Consider the following 23226-nt stretch of genomic DNA (forward strand, 5'->3'; position numbering starts at 1 on the left):
ATGAGACTTTGAAATATTTTTTTTTTTAGTTGCTTTGCGTAAAGTCTCTAACCTGGTACACTGGTAGACAATTTGATAGACTGGGAAGCTATGATATTGGAGACAAATGCAAAGACTACAGTTCTAAGTACTAGAGAGCCCCTGAAGGAAGAAACAACTCTTCACCAGCACTTGAGCCTAGTTCAAGAGCTGCTCTGAAACAGTGACTGTAATGTACAGAAAACTTTTGAACGTCTGCTGTAAGAGGAATTTCAAGACACCTGAGAGTGTTCACTGGAGGGCTACCAAAGGGCCTTGATTCATTCATTCTAATTCAGTGTCAGAGTTCCAGAGCTGCCCTGAAACAGTGACCACAACATATGTGGAATAAAACTTTGTCAGCAAAAAAAGAGGCAAAAAAAAGGAACAAAAGAAGAGGTGAAGGTCATATCTGAATGGTTAGGGGCTTTCAGCACATCACTCAAAAGCAAAGATTGAGAGTGCTGGTCTAGCTTAATCAGAAAGAGATGCGGTTAAGAGGTACACTGTTAACAGCCTACAGCTATGTAAGGAGGAATTACAAATGCAGCACAGTTTTTTTAAGGGACTACAGCCACAGATTACAGTCTGAAAGGCTTGGGTTATCTTTAGGGAAAAGATGTATTTTTACCGGGATGGTTGCCCAGTGCTGGAAAGAGCTGACACAGGGTAGTGTAGAATCTGCATCCTTTGAGGTTTTTAAGACAGCTAGCCAAAGATAGAATGACCAGATCTCATGCGGGCAACAAGCCTGTTTCAGGTGGGACATTGGATCAGATGACTTCCAAAGATTTCTTCCAAACAACATCGCTGGGATTCTAGGAAGTGAAGAAAACCAAAACTAAAACAAACAAAAAAAGTGCCATGGATGGACAACTTCAGTGTAAACAAAAACAAAGGAGACCGCCCTCCCTACATTGCCCTCTTATACCCCCCAGCTCCTGGCCCAAAACAAATTCCAGGAATAAATTCTAGAAGTCACTCACAGTGATAAGAATGTAGCTCTCTAAGTATTATTTTGGCTATTACTGGTAAAAGCCCACAGGCCTTGTGCTGACCTGACAGTGCAAGGTGTCTGGGCTTGTGTGGGCTTTTCTTATTCTGAGATGAGTTTATGTTGTTTGAACAGCTGGCCATGGCGAAGTGACTTGTGAGGTCAGCTTTTTAAGCCTCTGATCTATAAATTTCTAAGGTCCTTAGACTATTTCTTTTGAATCCCCAAAACATGATGGAGTAAGTTACAGCAATATCTACTCTGTGCCTGTGCTGGGCTATAGGCATTGATTTTTCAGACATTGGCTGTCTCTTCTGTACCGGCTATTACAGAATGCACAGTAGAGGAGCAATATCATTAAAATTATTGACTTCTGTAAAAACCAAAAGGATTATCTTTTGGGTTTAATAAATTTCACTTCTCTCTGGCTATTTGATGCCACCCATTGCATCCCTCTGGCACTGATTTTGCTTACTAGGTTAATCATTACAAAGGTAAGAAAAACATTGTTATTATTACAATTGCTACTCCCTTTCCTATTTACTAAGGATCTTGTTTGCTCTTTGTTCACCCACGGGTCAAGGGTTTTAGACAGGAAACATGACATCTCAGTTCAAACTTATTATGTGACAAAACTGTTCATTTGAAAGAGCAGATAGTCTCAAAATGAGCTCAGCACAAGCAGGTGGTAAAAAGTGTCTATGTGGTCTGTCCATCTGGCTGGAAATGAAAAGTGAACTTTGTAACAGCATTTATAACTGATTTAGATCCAAGAGGAGTACCCTTGTACTGCATTAGGTAATAACTAACAGTTTTAAATATATACATAAACAAAAGTTGTAACTAGTGAATTAAAAACACTCAGCTTGTGTTGCTTCCTCCAAGCATTGCACCATAATTTCAAAGATAAAGTATAGAGTACTTTAAGCATGAGATGAGGGAACTGACATCAAGAAATAAAATTTTCCATTCAACTGCCACTGTGAATAAAGTGATTGAATATGTTTTGATGTGAGCCACCAAATTGTAAGACTGAAAAGCCTTGCACAGTCTAGAGGTAGTTTCTATCTATAGCAAGAGAGGATTGTCAGAAATACTGAGTAAAATGCAGCTGAGAAAGTTCCTTGAACACCTTCCTCAAATACAGTCATGGTGCACCAAAATCAAAGAATGATTAGACACCTAAACCAACTTACAGGTCTAATAGGAGTTTCTATCACATTTATTTGCTGTTGGAAGATGCTTTTCTCACCAAACATTTCCATAATTTAGGAATTCAGACATAGAAAAGACACTCTGCTTATTTTAGGATTTTCAGTAAGGAAAGGATAAAAACTTGAGAAAGTGTATTGAGGTACATTCAGGTAGTACAAGTTTAATGGCAAGAAGCTTTATACATGTTTCTAAAATAACCATTAACATACAGCTTGAGCGGTAGTCATTAAGAAGTGCTGACAGCTAAGAAAGAGACAATGAACATGAGATGTTGGACACTTCTCTCTGTAAACTCATTCTGCCTTTCAAAGCTCTATTAATGACTTGTCTAGTTAGTTCAGCAAATTTGGATTCCAACTCCCTCACCTTTTATATCTCTTTCAAAGACTGTCACCTTGAAATTGCAACCTGTCTTTGCTTCACTCTTACTTAAATAATTTATCATTACATCAAAATTGCTATTTAAAACTCTAAAGAAACAGAGGACAATGGTCAATATACTTGTGGGAGTGATGGGGAAAGGGTGGAAGGGAAAGCCTCTATTGAGAAGCTTTAACTGCAAATCTGTCTCGTAAGAGAAAATGCTTTTTACTAAAATTGAATTGGTGTGTAATGGAGACATAAAAAGGAAAATAGGCACTTTTTAATTCTCTCTTATTCATTACAAAAAGATGAGCATTGAAGCACTATGTTCAAATCTCATTGCCAGAAGATAACTTTGATTCGAACAGTGAAGAAAGCAGAATTTTCTGAATTATCCAGCAATGACTGGATGAAATATGAGTTCTAAACTATCTTGTTTCATCCTGTTAAGAGGATAGAAAGCATAGCATGAATTAGAAAAGACCTCCACAGTCTGAATAGCTGTAAAGTAATTATGAACTTACATGAATATTGGTCTTCAAGGAAATCTTTAGTATTAATGCAATTAATATAATTATATAAGTAGAAAATCAATGCTAAAGGAAAATTCTTCATGTTTTGTTCAAAAAAAAATCAGTGAAACCCATCTAATCAGAAGCAAAAGACAAAATTGTAAATAAGCAAAACATAAAAATAAACCTTTTTCTTATCAGTTAGAACTCACAGACATCTCTGTGTCACTTTTAAAACTGACTCAGTTTTTTGTGTTTTGACCCCCACAAAAAATTAGCAGTTGTTAAATTAAAACACATTGAAAACAGTTCTTCTAAAGATTACTCCATTGACAATGTCTCGAAAGCATAACAAATTTTATCAAAACTTGTAAGAAATATGTTTCTACAGTCCTCTTAATCAGGCTATTACGAAACACCTAACACCAACGACCACAGTGGAGCACTCACACTTGTTGCTATTCCACAGCCTCCAATCTTTGCCCTTAGGCACATCACCATTTCCCCAGTCTGCTAGTCCATGCAATTAAATTTGTTGGTTTGGCTAGTCTGTACAAGTTCAGTGTCTCTAAGAAGCTTTAGTTCTTTTGGAACATAAATATTAAATGTTTAAAGTGTGTCAGACAGAAGTCCAACTGACTGCATCAGTCTATGGGGCACTTTGAGATTCATTGCAACACTAGTGACCATGCTCCATTGTGGTAGCTTTAGCAACAGGAATAAGGAGAAATTATTGCCCTGCTTTTCTGCAGGCCTTTCCTTTGATTCTCACCATGGGTCCCTCATAGGCTAAGAGGATTTGACTCCAAAACCACTTTTTGTTAAATTTATTGACAAAAGTGTGATATCAAATGCTTAATAGAATTAAATGTATTGTTAATAGCTTGTGTTTAAGAGCAAATGATTTATGCATACAGCATTTCTGTATGCTCTGCTAAACAGTCTGTCAAGCACCAGCAAACACTTTGTTTAAAGAAAGAACTCCCTGAAGGAAGTACCACTAAAAGGTGAATGACCTGACTGGCAGCAAAACTAAGCACTACCTGGGGGAAAGGTAATCCCAGCAGGGGAAGATCATGACCACTGACTCATTGACCACCGACTCAAGAAACCCCCTCAAGCAAAGAGGGGATTTCTTGAGTTGATGGACTCAAGACATGCAGACTAATTAACAGAAGAGATTGTTGCTTAACAAATAGGAAACTAAGTAATGAAAGAGTTCTGTAACTTGTAACCACTAAAGGCCAGTGTCTTTGCCTCAGAAAATGTATAGTGTCAAGCTTTAACAGTTGGGGAACTAGGCAGTTCCTAGAGTCCTACTTTGTGCAAACTAGAATAAAAGAACAGAAATACCTGGTGTGTGAATTAGCACAGCACACCAAGTAACAAGCCTGCATTCAGGACAACAGGTGTATTATGACAAGCTTTTAACTTTTTTAAATACATGTCTTGAAATACTCTGTCCAATCAAAAAAAAATCTGATTTCATTTTTTAATAAAAATTCATTCTTTATTCCACATATACAGAGACAAAAATGACAAATTCTCGGAAAGGGAGAAAAAAAAAAAAAACAATGAAAGATTGGTTTTTCCAGAAAATAAAAAAAGCCACAACTGTCCAATATTTTCTTTGCCAGTCCTACCTTACTTAGATACTTACACCTAGGCACTATAATGAAGAGAGTTTAACCCTAAAAGGCAGCCAAGCACCACACAGCCACACACTCACACCTCCTTGGTGGGATGGGGGAATGGGAAAGAAAGCTGGAAGGGTAGAAGTGAGAAAACTCATGAGTTGTGACAAAGACAGTCTTATAGGTAAAGCTAAAGCTGCATAAGCAAAGCAAAATAAGGAATTCATTCAATACCTACCATTGGCAGGCAGATGTTCAACCACCTCCAGGAAAGCAGGGCTCCATCATATATAACTGTTACTTGAGAAGATAAGTGCAACAACATGCTTAGGGACATGGTTTAGTGGTGGAGTTCGCAGTGTTAGGTTAACAGCTGGACTCGATGATCTTAAGGGTCTTTTCCAACCTAAATGATACTATGAGTCTATAATGCTGAACGTCACCTCTTTTCTCCTTCTTCCCCCATGTTTATTGCTGAGCCCAACTCCACACAGTATGGCAAAGCCTTTTGGTCAGTTGGGGTCAGCTGTCCCGGCTGCGTCCTATCCCAGCTTCTTCTGCACCCCCAGCCTATTCACTGGCAGGGCAGTGTGGGAGGCAGAAAAGACCTTGGCACTGTGTAAGCAGTGCTCAGCACTGCTCAGCAATAGCTAAAACAATCTTGTGTTATCAACAGTATTTTCAGCACAAACAAAAAAAATAGCCGATATGAGCTACTATGAAGAATTTTAACTCTATAACAGCCAGATTTATTAATATGACAAAAAATCAAATATTTCCTGTGTGTACCATATATCTCAGGTTTTTTACTAAATACATTTCAGCCAGCTAATTTTCCATGTAAGTAAATTCCAATATTTATTTGAAAATGAACTGAGAAGCAATGGCTTTCAGTTGTTCTATTAATAATAAGAAAAGCTGAATATAGGCTCATGAGAAACCTTTATTCCAAACATCAGACATGGTATCTCACAGTAGCTTGATCAAAACATTCTTGATGAATACCAATATTGCAATATTAATCAGTTTTTCATTTGTGTGGAAGTAATCATAAAAATTTTATATGCACCTCCCTCCTTCCCAAAATTAAAGAAAATGTTTTTTCTACAAAGATAAAATCCCTCAAGTTGGCACTGCTTGCAACATTCTGAAAAATAACAAATCAAAACTGACAGAGCTAATGCAAAGAAAGGAGGTCAATGTGGGCTATGTAATTTCTTTTTTGCTGATTTGTACAGAAGCAAACATCAGTATGTAATGATGCATTATGACACAAAATAACAGGGGATGCGGAAGACGTTGGGGGTAAATGTTGGGCTAGAATTCTTCCTGCAGCATTACCAAAAGATTCAAAGCACACTTACTGGTTTTTTTTTTGTTTTTTTTTTTTTTTTTGCTAGGTAAGCGTGAATTAGCTTAACAGCTCAATTTCCAGTGTCATTGAACATGGAAATTATAAAGTAATATTTATTAGCACTGAGAATAATCCTGAGGTAAATAAAAAACTAGTATGTAAAAATGCTGCAAAGCGAAACAGAATTATTTCCATGAGTATGGTAGATTGTTGAGTAAGAATTTAAAATAACTAATCTCCAAAGCCCAAAATAACTTTGTTTTAACAGATTTTTAGTCATTGTAGTTAGGAATTAAAATTTTTAAAAGAACTTTCAATGGAAATTTAGCCAAAATTAGAATTATGAATTAGGTGTATATGTTCCTGAAAGCCTAGTATGCTTGTATGCTTTATAATGATGTATTACAAGAGTGTGAAAGTGACTTATATGAAAGAATTTTCCTAGTAGAATAGTTTTTTTCTCAAGACTTGGAAGAGATAGTTAAAGAAAGACATTTGTTTGCAGTTTTTCAAAGTAGCAGAAAATACTGGGGTACATCACTGCTTAACAACAGACAGCAAAGTGACCACATTGTACTATATAGGTATAAGAACTATGTAGATTGGCTGCTGTGATAGTATGAGAATCAGGTTAGTTCCCTGCATATATACAGTGTACAGGAACTTTCCTCTTTAGTCCTCTATGGAAGTGAGTCCAAACTCCCCAAATACATTTTTTCTCTGGTATTCACTTAGACAGATGGAACTGTCTTGGAGGAAAGTATACATGAAATAACATTTAAAAGATTTTAAAGGTAGAAAGAGGGGCTGTTAGTGGCATTTCACTGAGTTATAGAGGTATCTTGTGGGTTTCTAAGATGATGCATAAGCCCTACCTAAAGTTCAAAGTTGATGAGAAAACAAAAAAAAGGATGCCTGTTAAGGAAATCAAACTCAAAGGCTCAATCCAAATTTTACATCAGTTCTGGAATGTACGTCAATGTACATTAGTTCTCGAAAGCATGACATCTGGACATATTACTGTCGAAAACCATAATGAGTTATTAAAAATATTTTTGTATTTTGACATTTATTTCCCAAGAAATAACGCTTAACAGAAGCTTTTATACTTCATAACTTTAGCAGAATTTATGAAGCAAATATCCTTAAATTATTGAACATTCTGCCCCCCCCCAGTTTTATCAGTTCAAATTAGTATCATAGCCATCTAGAATAAAAATGATATTTTAAAGTATTTTTTTATTTAAATTTAATAGAAAACTACTTAGAACTACCAAGGAATTAATTATGATCAAGTTAGATCATTTTACAGGATCATGGAATCATGATTATCAGAAAATTGTTGAGGTAGGAAGGGACTTCTGAAGATTATATATTACAAACCTCAGCTCAGAGGAGTGTCAGCTAGCAGCACAAGCTTATGAGCACCAAGTCCATTTAGGTTTTTAATATTTCCACAGATGGAAACTCCACTTCTTCAGGAAACCTGTGTCAGTGTTTGACCACACTTGACCTGCAAAGTTCTATTTTTTTTTACATTTAAGTTGAATTTACTCCTTCCTCTTAGGCGTTTGTGTGCATTGGTAAGATCTCCCCTTATCCTTCTCTAGGCTAAACAGAATAATCACAGAATCACAGAATCACTGACTCATAGAACGGTTTGGGTTGGAAGGGACCTTAAAGATCATATAGTTCCAAGCCTCCTGCCAGGGGTGGAGACACTTTCCACTAGCCCAGGTTGCTCAAAGCCCTGTCCTGCCTGGCCTTAAACACTTCCAGGGATGGGGCATCCACAACTTCTCTGAGCAACATGTTCCGGTGTCTAACCACCCCCATAGTAAAGACTTTTTTCCCGTTAACCCCATTTCTTCATGCATGGGATTATTCCTCCTGAGCTCCTTCTACTGAATTTCTCCAATCTAACAGTTACTAAAAGGCATTTTAAAGTAGTGAAGTCTCAAATGAAAGCAGTTAAATTAGTACATACTGTAGTAACTTGCAACCAATTATATTCCCAAAGGTTATAATTATCTTTGTATATTTTTCTAAATTCATGATCCTTACAGATCCTCATCAATGTCTGAATTATAGTTGCTATAGATGCTCTGATTCCACACCTCTTCTTTTATCCATTTTGGTTTGGGTTGTGATAAGGGAGCTAGACTGAAATGAAAGCTCTCTGGAAGACAAACTTCTTTCAGAATAGAATAACCTTAAGGAATTTTATAGGTACAGATTTCTTATTAATCTGTCCTTTTATTTTTTTCGATGTACTAAAAAAAAATCCTAAAACCTAAATCATTTAATGAGTTCTAAAACTCTGTTAACATGACACAAACACCTTACAGTCCTTTTTCTGACTAAGAGATTGACATTCATGAAATTGCATATCATTCAACTGATCAAAGTATTTTGTTGCAGAAGTGAAAAAGAAATTAATGAAATATGCTGTGTAAAGTTAGAAATAAATAAGAGTGATGAAGAAGTCTTTGTTTAGGTGCCTGTAGGGACTAATTACATAGAATCATAGAATCATAGAATAGTTAGGGTTGGAAAGGACCTTAAGATCATCTAGTTCCAACTCCCCTGCCATGAGCAGGGACATCTCGCACTAAACCATGTCACCCAAGACTCAATGAAGAATATATTACAACAAACACCACATAAAACATATAATACATAATTATCAGTTCTAGAGATAGAGTAATAAAGGCAATCTATCTAGTCAAATCCTCATCTACTTTAAATGAGATAAATGTTGAAATTTTAGTGATTTGGAACAGATGCAAAAAATCGATTTCCCTGTCAGTCTAAGTAAATTAGAAATAACTGATACTCATCAGTTAGAATTTTATTCTAATTTTTATTTCAAGACTCCATTTTTAATGAAGGAAAGAGATCAATTTAGTAATCTTGAATTTGAAGAATAAAGTGACAATGATTGTATGCCTGGAGTTTTCATGCTTCACCAGATACTGGTTACAGTGATAAAGGTTACCTCTAGTGTAAATAAACCAGAGTAACTGTGAAATCACTGGCAATTTAACACAGAAGAAAGACAATAATTAAAGGCCTTTAATCTAACTTTAATATCTGCATTGATTACCTATTGAAAACACTACAAAGTACTTGGGAAAAGGAGGGAGTAGGCTTGTTTTCTTCCTGTTTTTCCTGGTTTTTTATTCATGAAAGTGGTTCACTGAGAGTCAAGATTTCAGATACTCTATCCAGCAACAGACATAACTCCATCACTACTACTGCTCACACTTCAAAATTGAAAGATATGTAAAATGCATTTTCAGTTTGTTTAGTAATGGTTTTGCACAGATAAGAATTCATGTTGCATGGAAAAAAGCCCAATAAATGAATTAATAAAAATAATAAAAAAATTAATATCCTATGATTAAATTCCTATACATCACTGAGTTGTGAAAATATACGTATATGAAAAGATTATTAGATTACAGAAAAAAATACCTTTTAAAATTCTCACACTTATTTAGCTACAGAGCATCAAGGTTCTAATTTGGTTATTCCTGAACTGAATACAAGGAGTGGACTATAGAAATAGTCAGTGTAATGACAAATGGATTCTAAGCAGGTTCATGGACAAAATATTCAGAAAGCAAATGCATTTGTAAGCTTCTATTCTGATGCTTACAAGCACTTGGGGTATGATCACATATTAAAGAACTCATTTGTCTGTAGCCATTTAATTTCCACCACATAGTAATCTGCATGTTGATTATAAAATTCAAATATAACAAATTTTTTTGCAAGATATCATTATAAAGTTACGATATCAAATAGCTTAAAATTTATGGAGTATTTTTATGCAGTGTTGGGAATTATCATATTTTATAACCCTATAAAAAATAAGTAGGCAGCATCTCTTTTATAGGTATAATAGTGAATCTTTATTGTAATATCATTAGGCCAAAACATCTAAATTCAATTTTACTACCAAAGTTTGGACATAGTCCAGAACAATTACACTTCTTGGATACATGGTATTAAAATTGTCTGTGACTTCCTGTAGCTATTCTCTTCTAATTTACAATTCCAGTTCAAAACATGGAAAACACTACTAATAAATACCATATTTGATAGTTTCCCAGCTGTTGATGTTTAGCTAAGCTTTTATTGTTTCCATTGTTTTTCAGTGGTTGAAATTTTGCCTCACCTACTGGTACTGTAGGTAGGTGAACTATAAGTGACCCATTCAAATTGTTGCAGTATTTAAATTCTCAAAAATATGGGTCTAGAATCTTCTCTCTCTGTCTTTATTTGATTTTTATTTTTTTTAATGAGAGTTTCCCTCTTTAAGAATACAAAGGCACAAAGATGCCATCTCAACAGGATTTTGCTCCTTTTTAAAACTGTCCAGCATACATATATATACACACATATATATAAGATTTTACAGACATGCAGAAGCAGATGATTTTCCTTTTTTTTTTTGAACAGCAACTATATCATACCAAAATGTGTATTATGAAGGAAGATGGAGATAGAATCATGACAACAGCTATGTTTAAAAAATTAGAAGCTATACGAAATAGCGCAAGGACTATATTAAATATTACAGACAGGGAATAAATATGAGTAGGGATTTCTTAGATATGGCACAAGTCGTATGCAATGAGTTGTTTCAAAGTTTCCTATGAAAAAAGATAGATGGAAATATTTGTTCATTTGTCAGAGATTTTTTTTTTCTTAAAAACTTCTTTAAAATTAATGTCTTAAAGTCTTGAATTTCTAAAAATAGAAATTTCCTGCAGCAATGAGTGAAGCATGATATTCTGAATCTCACTTGCAGTGAGATTCCTTGGGCCTATGGACTCAGGGAAGATTCCATTTTAGATTTTATCATAGCTTCATATTTGCAAAGTGAAGGTTAAGAAACTCTCAGGCTCATGAATTGTGGTTTTCAGTCTTGGAGGTAATAGCTTCATATATTTATAAATGTCCTTACGAATTTTATAAGTATGGAAAGGGAACGTAATTTCTTCAAATAAAAAAAAAAAGAAAATCTTGCTAACAGTTAATGCTAACTATAGAAAATAAAGATACTTTCTCAAAACAGGTGTTATAGAGCAGAACTCCTGCCTGATGTTTTGACTTGTTTTTTTATTTGCTTACCTTTTTTCATCATTTTCCTAAAAACCATATCACTAACAAGTTTAATTTTGCAAGAGCAAATAAAATGCTAAACAACATCATCTCAGAATTAATTTTATTCAAATGTTTTTAGAATTATTCAGAACCACAGGACCAATAAATACACTTATCTACAAAAAGGAACCAGAATTTTTATACTAGTTTTGCCTCTGTAATCCAGATTTTTAGGATTTGGATATTTTTCATCCGGTCACTCTTACTACAGCAGTGATGTTAATGCATCCTTATTGCTTAAATTCCATGGTAATTCTGAGGATCTGCAATATCCATAATATCCATAAAACTAAGATTGTAAAGACTAAAGGTTAAAGATTAAAATTTCCAGGATGCTGATGTTTGAATAAGATTCTTATCACTTTGTCTTTTCGTGTTTGGAGTATTGGTTTCTATTCTGATAATATGCTGTATTGGGTTCGCATGGCAAGGTTTTGGTAGCTGGGGGCTACAGGGGTGGCTTCTGTGAGAAGCTGCTAGAAGCTCCCCCAAATGTCCAGTAGAGCCAATGCCAGCCAGCTCCAACACAGACCCACATCTGGCCAAGGCTGAGCCCATCAGCAAAAGCTGTAGCACCTATGAGCTAACATATTTAAGGGGAAAAACTGCTGCGCAACAGCAGCTGGAAGAGAGGAGTGAGAGAAACAGCTCTGCAGATACCAACATCAGTGAAGAAGGAGGGGTAGGAGGTGCCCCAGTTGTTGGAGTAGAGATTCCCCTGCAGCCCATGGTGCAGCCTATGGTGAGACAATCTATCCCCCTGCAGCCCATGGAGGTCCATGGTGGAGCAGAAATCCACCTGCAGCCTGTGGAGGACCCCACACCAGAGCAGAGGGATTCCTGAAGGAGGCTGTGACCCTCTGGGAAGCCCACATTGAGGGAGGGTCCTGGCAGGACCTGTGGCCCTGTGGAAAGACAGGAGCCCCCACTGAAACAGGTTTGCTGGCAGGACTTGTGACCCCCCTGGGTGTCTGTCTGTTCCTGAAGGACTGCACCTCCTGAAAAGGACTCACACTGGAGCAGTTCATGAAGAACCAAGGCCATGGATAGGAGCCACATTGGAGAAGTTTGTAGGGGACTGTATCCCATGAGAGGAACCCCACACTAGAGCACAGGAAGAGTGTGAAGAGTAAGGAGTGTCAGAGACAGTGTGATGAACTGACTGCAACCCCTATTCCCTATCCCCCTGAGCCTCTTGGGAGGATGATGGAGAGAAATCAGCAGTGAAGTTGAGCCTGGGAAGAAGGAACAGGTAGGGGGAAGGTGTTTTAACATTTGCGTTTATTTCTCATTACCCTACTCTGATTTGAGTGCTAATAAATGAAATTGATTTCCACAAGTTGAGTGTGTTTTGCCTGTGACAGTAGCTGGTGAGGGATATCTCCCTGTCCTTATCTCGACCCAAAAACCTTTCTTTATATTGTCTCTCCCCCGTCCAGCTGAGGAGGAGGACTGATAGAGAGGCTTGGCTGGACACCTAATGTCCAGCCAAGGTCAACGTAACACATATGCATATGCATATGCATAATTAAAAGATAAATGATCCAGCCAAAGCTTGCTTATTGAGTTGTGTTGTGATATGTTTGGGGGTTTTGTTTGGATTTTTTGTTTTGCTTTTCCCTTCATAGCACATCTGTATTCACTGTATACCTTACCTTTTGTAAGAAAGAATTATATGACACTGGTCAAGGACTGCTTCAGTTTCTGAAATTACCTATGCCTAGAAGCAAGTTTCTGTTAGAAACAATTAGCTGTTCCTCAGTTAGGTTCTTTCTTTCCTTATAAACCTAGTAGCTATGCAAATGGAGGAAACAAAATAAGGGCTGTACTGCCGAAACTGTGACATATTATCTTATTATTACAGACCTCAATCATTCAAAACATTAAATAATGGTTACTGACAGAGAGCCTCAATAAGCAAATAGATTTTAAGGTCTAAACCAGAATATGCTGTTGGTTTTCTATAAGGACTATGAATAACATCTGTTAATGATACATTTTGTGTCATATTTCAGTTTGCAAAACATATTAGTACCGTGCTATTTTTGTTGTTTTACAGAAATACCAGAACTTTAGAAAATCTATACTTTTTTAGGCTGTCCACTAGCAACAGAACAAAACCACAGAGAAAAAAAAAAAGAAAACCACCCCTTGAACTTTATATCATATTTATGTTCTAAAACTGTTTGCTGAGTTATTTTGCAATTTGCTTTTGGAGTCAATTACATTTTATATTTGTTTCTTTGGGCTAGAAAAGCACTCACAAATGTTCCCACTGGACAGCTGAAATACTTCAGTTTTGCTTAGTTCAATGACTGAGGTCAATAGTGAAGAGACCTAGCCTTGGAGTGGGTTCAACCGCTTAATACCAGCTTGAAGTTTCCTGAACTGTTGAGGTCCACTGCATTTGAAATGCTGCATGTAGTATTCTGATCAATGGGAGAAGAAAATAATCTTCTGTTCTGTGTAGTGTTCTGTGTCTATAAAAGACATTCTGCAGTACATGCTGCTGTAGGAAAATTCTGTCTCAGAGTACCTTGTAAGTAGTTCACTCTTCAACAACTGTCAATTGACTGCTTAGTGCCTTTTTCTACAAAGCAAAGTCATAGGTAAATTTTTGTAATTCTCTGCCACAGACATTGTTGGTAGGTCTTCTGAAGGAAAAAATACCTAGCATCTTGCTGCAAAAAGATAGTAAAGACGATCAAAGCTAGTAGAAAATTTGTAACTCAGCTAGCAACAAGAAAGCACTTTTTAAAAAAGCAGACACACCATATACGCGGAACAAGTACGCTGGTAGTCTAGATAATGTTCTAATAGTGCAGTAGACTATCTCATTAATACATAAACCCCACCATTAATACTGCCATAAAAATAGTTATACTAAAGCTTCTTACTCTGTGCTGGAATCTTCTTTGCAAATGTCTTTCTGGGTCCTCCAGTCTTTCTGCAGGCACTGCCAGGTCACTGCAAAGCCTGTGGCTTTTACTACTGGTGAGAAAAATCAGGTTCCCTAGGCTGCACCAGAACCAGCCTTACGTTGAAGAGTGCAGTAGCTTCACATTGACTCTTGGGGAAAGGATCAACAAGGAATCAAAAAACAGAGCATAATCCAAAGTGTGCAAATGAAAAGGGGTTTCAAATAAGCATGGCTCAGTATGGAATAAAAAAGTGAATAAGCAATATAAATGTACCAGTTTGCTCACTAATGGTTTGAAATAAGCTTGTCAGTTTCTATTTAATTCAGCTAATATTGTATTCAGTACAGTGACCTTTGTTGCTCCTGTGTGTTATTAATATTGTTCTGTTTTCTGCATTGTTAGAGTTGTTGTATGTTTCCTTGAAGATGACTTGGACAAGAGAGGAAAATGTATTTGCAAAACTTGAATGTTCAAGCCTCTTACCCTGCATTGATGAAAAGAGAACTCGGATAAATGTCTCTTTTTCAAAAAAAAAAGGAAGAAATCTGTAATTTGAATTGTCTTTGACATTGGTGGTCTTCTTTGTTCGTAATTAAAGGTTTATTGCAGATTCTATGTAGGCATTACGTGTGATTTTAAAGGACATTATCTTATGTAGCTATTGCATATAATATGTATATTTTTCATGTATTAATGATCTAAAATATATAGGTGTCTTGCGGTTTAACCTTTCAGAGATTTATGAATCTCTAGAACCAGTACAGATATTATGTGTGATGTGACATGTTGAAAAAATATTCAGTAATGTACTAGAAAAATAAAATGCACTAGAAGACACATGCAATTAATTCAAATGTGTTAGTGAGTACTGCTAATCCCCATGTGACTACATGCCTAAATCCATTACATACTGCTAGCATTTTCATGTTGTATTTTGTGTAACAGTAGTGTTCTATGGCTCAGCATATAAAATGTTTGGTTGGTTGGTTGTTTTTTTTTTCCTTTCAACAATAAAAAGTAAGAACAAAGAAGCCATAATACAGCTCCAAAGAGGTGTGTAAGTCCAATTCTTTTGTTTACACTGAAAAGCATACACGTATGATACTTGTTATCAGAACCTAATAGCTTACAAAGGAACCTACCTTAACATGACTATTAAAACAATGTTTATAAAAGAAAATATTTCTGTTTGGTTATGTGATTAAAGACCTGTATACACAAATACAAAAAAACCAAAATCTCAGACCTCCAAATACACAAAAGAACACTAGCAGATGGTAGTAACCCGAAAGCCTAATAAGAGCAATTGAAGTGCCATCTTGGAGCCATGAGACCCATCAGATGGAATTGAGTCCTACAGGGTGAATCGAGGGGACCAGCTCTCAGGATCTCCTGTCAGACTGAGGGTGTTCACTGCCTGGCGATGTGGGACTTCTTATGAGATGCAAGGAAAGAACATCTTAGGATTTCACAAAAATTATTATGGGAGGCTTAAAAGATGAACCAGCAGTGGGGAAAAGAAGGGATCAAAGTTGTTTGAGGAGGAACACACATGTGAAACAGGTGGATAAGGAGATAAAAGGGACTGGGTTGTATGTAAATGTCGCTCATCAGAATGCTTCTCTGGCCATACCTGCACCTTTCATGACAGCCTGTACTCCATTATTAATCGTTTTCCTGGATGAGGGGATTTCTTTTCTGTATGCATATGCATGTATAGAGATCTGAGTGCCAGTGACATGAGTCAGACCATAAGCGAGAGGAGCTGCATGTCTGTGGTGCCAGAGACCAGAGTATGTGCATACTGAATAGATAGGCTAGTGTATAATCACTAGCAAAAATCAAGCTGGGTAGCTGGCAAGTAGGCTTACAAGCCATTGTATTGAAGTGGCTATAAATCTGAGCTGGATACTGGAGCGAACAGTCTGGGAATTTGCTATCAGACTGGCCAGGAGGTCCAAATCAGACCACTGATCTGCTTGCATATGTGTGTCCTTGTACTTGATGCATCTGCAGATGATAAGGGGTATCTATGGAAAACATCTTTTTATAGGTATAAGTTTATGCATGCTACACAAAGAAATGGAAAGAATATGATTTCTGCATTTGCTGTCAGTGTCCAGCTGTGAAATAGAAGTTTTCCTAGTATTAGAAACAGAACGCTGAACTCCATGTATATGTATGTATGTATGTATGTATGTTTGTATGTATGTTGCATATGCATTGCATCAGGATAAAAAATACATTTTTTACATCATTTATCATATTCTAAGGTATATATCTCAGGATGTTGAGATGGCTCTTTGAGAGAATATTCTCTCTTCACTCCTTTTTTCACCAAATGAAGGCAAAAGCCAGACCTCAGGCTAGCCACAGCTGGTCACCCACAGCCTTGGCTAAACTGGATGTCTAACTGTTAGACTGCTAAAGTGGATCATACCTTGGTATAAGGTAGATTATACCTTTGTATATGCTTTTCTTTATTTTTTTCACACATTTCTTATTATCAATTCAAGGTTTATGGGCTTGTAAATAGCAGAGATTTTTTTTAATATCCAGAAAATTTGTACGTGTTTTCTATAATTAATTATAATTACATGAACATAAATATATACAATATATGCAATAGTTAATACTGATGGTCTGAAATTTCTGTATTAATAAAAATATTCTAATTGTTTTGTTTTCTTATTCTCAGATTTGATTTCTGAAAGCCCTTCCAAGAGATCGAAAATATTTGCCTAATTTTGTGATTGTCTTCTTTCTGAATCAGGTATCTTATCTGTACCCTACTTCTGTTTAAACATCCATAAATCCTCAGAATACTTTCTTAAGAACTGAGTCTTAAAATAACATGAGTCCTCTGGAGTCATAATTACCTGGTAGAGTGCTGGGCAAAAGATTCATAAAAAGGAAAATGATGACGAATACCCTGCAGATTTTCACGATAAGAACTACCGAAGTCAAACAATGTGCTTATTTTCTTTGTGTTTCCAGGAAGGGGGTGAAAAGGGTGTGGTATTTATCTTTTTTTTTTTCTTTTGTGGTATCTTTCTGTTGTAAATTCACATAAACCTCTGATGTGATTTCAGTGAACTGTGATGATGTGTATTTGCATCACAGGGTATTTGCAACACCAAAATTACTAAAACAATTGATATAAAAAATAAAGATTTTTATTATGTATATGTCACAAAATTATTTAAAGCATAAATAATTCAATATCTACCTCATGTAGGGACAGATGCAACACTTATCTGAAGTATGCATAGCTAGCAAATGCATCATTTAATATAAGAACATTCACTGCATGCATTGGCACAAAAGAAGACTTACACTTTTTTTATCTATTTTGCTGCTATCAGGAATAAAATCACTTGGTCCCAACTATGGTATCAGACAGGAAATGAAAATGTAAACACATGCAAGGAAAGGATAAGGGGAGAGATAGTGCAGTTGTTTGTTTCTTTGTTTACTTGTTCTTCCAAAAATATTTAACAAAGAATTTGGGGATTATCTTATCGTGAGTTTATTCAGAATTTTCAAGTTATTTTGTATGCAAGTTGAGGAAATATAATTTTCAAAAATGAGAAAAACAATTATACTTTGTCATAACTAAAGCTTAAAAGCATTATAGGCTTTTTTCTTAACAAGACCCCAGTTAGTAACCATTTTACAATATAATACTCATTTTAATGAGATGAAATTTTATAAAGTATGGAACCTTATTTATGTATTTTATATACATACATCCACATATGTATGCATAGCACTGCTTGATTATAACTCTGTGTGTGTATGTGTATACATATTTAGAAACAGTTTTAGAGAAATATAATTTAGTTTAGTGCAGGACATTTGACCCTGTTATCACTCTGAAGCACTGGATCCATATCTCCTTAAAAATACTAAAAATTGACCGTTTCTCGAATCATAAAATTATTCTGTTTGGAAGGGACTCTGGGAGGTATTGTAGTCTAAACTGCTGCCCAAAGCAGGATATTCAGTCATGTAACAACCATTACTCCAGGACTGCCAAGTCCACCATTAAGCTGTGTCACTGAGGACCTCATCTACAGTTTTTGAAGACTTCCAGGGATGGTGATTCCACCACTTCCCTGGGAAGCCTGTTCCAATGCCTGACCACCCTCTCTGTGAAGAAATCTTTCCTAATATCCAATCTAAACCTCCCCTGGCGCAGCTTGAGGCCATTACCTCTTGTCCTATTGCTTGTTACTTGGGAGACTAGACCAACCCCCACCTCACTATAACCTCCTTTCAGGTAGTTGTAGAGAGTGACAAGGGCCCCCTGGGCCTTCTCTTCTCCAGACTAAACCACCCCAGTTCCCTCAGCTGTTCCTTATAAGACTTGTTCTCCAGACCCTTCACCAGCTCCATTGCCCTCCTCTGGACCCAAGGGGCCCAGAACTGAACACAGTATTCAACGTGTGGCCTCACCAGTGCCCAGTGCAGGGGGATGGTCACTGCCCTGGCCCTGCTGGCTACACTGCCCTGGCCTGCTGATACAGGCCAGGATGCTGTTGGCCTTTTTGGCTGCCTGGGCACAAGCTGGATCATGTTCAGTTCCATCAATCAGCACCCCAGGTCCTTTTCCGCCGAGCAGCTTTCCAGCCACTCTTCCCCAAGCCTGTAGCATTGCATGGGGTTGTTGTGGCCCAGGTGCAGGACCCGACACTTTGCCTTGTTGAACTTCATATCATTGGCCACAGCCCACCCATCCAGCCTGTCCAGATCCTTCTGCAGAACCTTCCTATCCTTCAGCAGATCAACACTCCCAGCCAACTTGGTGTCATCCGGAAATTTACTGAGGATGCACTCAATCCCCTCATCCAGATTGTCAATGAATATGTTAAACGACACCAGCCCTAACACTGAGCTCTAAGGGATATCACTAGTGACCAGTCACCAACTAGATGTGATACCATTTACCACAACTCTTTGGTCTCGGCTATCCAGCCGGTTTCCAACCCAGCAAAGAATCCACTAATCCAGGCCATGAGAAGCCAATTTCTCCAGGAGAACACAGTGTCACATGCTTTACTCAAGTCCAAATAGACAATGTCCACAGCCTTTCCTTCATCAACCAGGCAGGTCACCTTATTGTAGAAGGAGATCACGTTGGTCAAACAGGACCTGCCCTTCATGAACCCATTAAATGTCTTGAGAACTATATGATTGTAGATTATAATGTATAATTTTAATGCTTTTTAAAATATAAGTTATTATATAACAGAAATAATTTTTTTTTTTTTCCCCAACCAGAAACTTCACCAAAGTAAATCAATAAGTTCATTACAAACTGATTACCTCACTTGTGATATGAATTTTTCTATTTGGAATTTTCTGTACATTTTTTCTATATCTTGAAGTATTTTTCAAGATCTGTTTGAGATGCTAGATTTTTAGATTATAGTTATCTGTAGGGAAAAAATAAACAACTCTGATGGACATGTCTGTTGGAGAATACTTCTATTTGGTGAAGATTTCCATGTTATTCAGTAATAGTACTGTCACAATTCTGTTTCTTGCTCTCTCTCTTGCTCTTTCTTACATTATTTTGTAAATGTTTGACTTTTCTCAGATACACATTCAGTAATGGATTGTAAATTATTACATTTAATAGAACTTTTCATTCACTTCACACCTGGCTGTTTTTAATGATTTTGCTGCATTAGGAGCCTTTGCCTCATAGGAGAGTTCTTTATGTAAATTGTCACTCCACATTGAAAGTTCTACATTCAATTCAGTAGAGCTCTGACATTGATGTCTGTTTATGTTTTTTGCATTTTTACAAGGCTAGTTTCACACTATTGCTTGATAATATGGAAAATTATATGTGTCCTAACCAGCTACTATGAAATTACATTATAATCATAAATATTACAACAAAATATAGACTATTTTGTACAAACAAAAAGGAAGAGTACAACTGAGATACCTGCTGCCTGAAGAAAATACTTTTTATCACTTTTTGCATTTTTCACATACTGTATGATTTGAAAATGATGCTAGCCTACTGGTATGCTGTAGTATTATTCTTTATTCCTGTTCTTTTTTATTGTTGTTGGTGTAAGTCATTCATTCAAAAGCTCTGTTACAAGCTGGTTGTAAAGCTGGTGTAATGAGCAGTCACTTAATATATCTCATTTTTCTCATGGACCAAGGCCACTCACTGTAAAAATATACTACCAGTTCACAAGCTCTGCATCTCACAAAAAAGAAGGAGAAAAGCAGGACAGTAACATCCTCTGTATTTGAATTTACAAACATTCCGCCAAAATGAGACATAATTCTTGAAGAAGATAGTCTTATTTATAAATTGTAGCTTTGGAAAGGATACACTTTACTTCTGCAAATACATTTTTTTGTTTAAACTGATTTAATGTATATTTTAATGAATATTCTTAATGCCTCAGACTTTAAGTGGCAAAAGAATCAGATGATTTTACCTTTTTTGTTAATTGAAAGTCCATTTTAAATTACTTTCCATTAACAATTTCTATTAGCATAATTGTTTCAGTAAGAAATAAAGAAAATGAGAAAAGGAATATTTTGTGTAGTGAAAATAGTGGATTGATTTAACTTTAATGGAAATTTTCATATAACCTCACAAACAATGTTGAAAAGAATTATTTCGTAGAATCACAGAATGGTTTAGACTTGAAGGGACCTTTGGAGTTAATCTGATTCAAAGTCCCTGCTCAGCCACGGTCAGCTAGACTAGGTTGTGCAGGACCATATCCAGACAGCTCCAACACCTCCAAGGATGGAAACTCCACAACCTTCCTCAGAAACCCGTGCCAGTGTTCAGTCACTTTCACAGTAAAAAAGCTTTTCATGATGTTCAGACAGAACACCCAGTCTTTCAGCTGGTGCACATTGCCTCTTGTTCTGTCACTGGACAACACTGAAATGAGCCTGGCTCCATCTACGTTGCATCCTCCTTTCAGGTATTTGCATACATTAAAGACATCCATTCTGAAACTTCTCCAAGATAAACCATCCCAACTCTCTCAGCCTTTCCTCATATGTGAGGTGCTCCAGTCCCTTCACCATCTTTGTGGCATTGTGCTTGGCTTGTTCCAGGAAGTCTATATTTTTCTTGTACTGGGAGCCCAGGACAAGACACAGTACTCTAGATGTGGCATCACCAGTGTTGAATAAAGGGGAAGTATCACCTCTCTTGAGTTGTTGGCACTGCTTTTCCTATGCAAGAAAGGCCTCAGGATCTGGTTAACCTTCTTTCCTGCAAGGTACATTGCTAGCTCATGCTGAAATTGGTGTCCATCAGGATCCACAGGTCCTACTGAGCAAAGTTACTTTCCAGCTGTCCCGGGTTCAGCTGTAGCAGTCATTTTTCTCCTTCTGGACTTAAACCACAACACCAGCTAGTTTTCCCCCAGTGTGTACTCATGCCTGAGGCTATTCCTCCCCAGGTCCAGGACTTTTAGTTTGCTTTTCTTGAGCTTATAAGAAATTCTCTTTGGGAATCTTCCAAGCAGATCTCTGAAGTAGTTAAAATTTGCCCTCCTGAAATACAGCATTATTATCCTGCTTTTTGCCCTGTTCCCTGCTTGCAAGTTCTTGCATTCTATGATCACTGCATCCAAAGCTGCCCCTGACTTTCACATCCATGTCCAGAATTTCCTTATTAGTGTCCAGTCCAACAAAACACCTTTCGTTGTTGGGTCGTCAATCACCTCTGTCAGGAAGTTGTTGTCAAAGTACTCCATAAATTTCCTAGATTTTTTGTACCCTGCTATGTTGTCCTTCCAACAGATATCAGGGGGACCAAAGCCCCCCATTGAGGACCAGAGCATGTGAACATAAGTTTTTTCCAAGTTATTTGAAGAAGGCCTCATCTACTTTTTCTTCCTGATGAGAGATGGCAGCCCATGGGTGACCCATATCAGAGCAGAGGACCAGTAAAAACCAAATAGCAGTCAAGAAAAACAAGAAAGAACTGAGGAGCAGCAGAAAGAAACCACTAGTGTTTACTTTGTTTATTTTGTTTACCAAAGTAACTGGAAAGAATTCAGCATAAGATGTGATGAAATCAAGGGGAGTTCACTCTAGGAAGGGTCAAGGAGAGGTGTTGCACTGACCTGAGCCTGGGGGAAGGGGAAGAAAGGCATCTCCTTAAGTGTGTGTTTAAATTACTTCTTTTTCCCTTCAACACAACTTATCATAAATTAAAAGTTTCTAAATGGAAATATATGAGATTAACTGAAACTCCATGAATTGAGACTGGTTTTCACACTGGATTTCATGGGCAGGAACAGGAGAGAAACTATGGAAGACAGCATGTTGAATAAACATGCTGTCAGTAATCATTGAGCAAAAGTTCATTTTGCTTTGCTTGTGCACACAGCTTTTACTTTTCTTATTAAACTTTGTCCTGATCCATGAGTTTTCTTGCCTTCGTTATATTTTCTTCTCAGCCTGTAGGACAGGGGAGTGAGTGAGAAGCTAGGTGGGTGTTCGGCTGTTGGTCAGAGTCAACCCATCACAGCAAGTGTACACACACTACTCATTTTCAACCCTTTAGCTAATCATAACAGCTATGGAGCTATTGAAGGAGAGGTTGTATTACATTTTCACTTACATAAGTGACACATGGTTTATATTTTCCCTGTGTGGGCTAATTTCACTTTTATGTAGCTGTGCTTCTACTGCAGCATTTTATGTGAGTGATATCTAGATCTAGTCCAGACTATATCTTTACCTGAATAATTACAAAGTTATATTTCTTAGAGTAGCTACTTAGAAGAGCTCATATACGTTCTAAAATTAGAATTTGTTTTTCATTCTAACTGCAGGAAACTCTTCAGAAGCAGGGAAAATTCCCTGTTTTGCTGAGAAAGGCAAAAGCATTTCTTATATTTAAATAATTCTTTACAGTTTAAAAAAGAATAATAAAGTGATAAAGCCATAAGAAAGAAATTTGACCAATGTAATTACAAAATACTTTTTGGTTCACCTGCTGTGATTGACTAAAAATCCCATGTACTGGATGTAT

Source organism: Strigops habroptila, chromosome 7, assembly GCF_004027225.2.
Source record: "Strigops habroptila isolate Jane chromosome 7, bStrHab1.2.pri, whole genome shotgun sequence".
Classification (NCBI taxonomy): Eukaryota; Metazoa; Chordata; class Aves; order Psittaciformes; family Psittacidae; genus Strigops; species Strigops habroptila.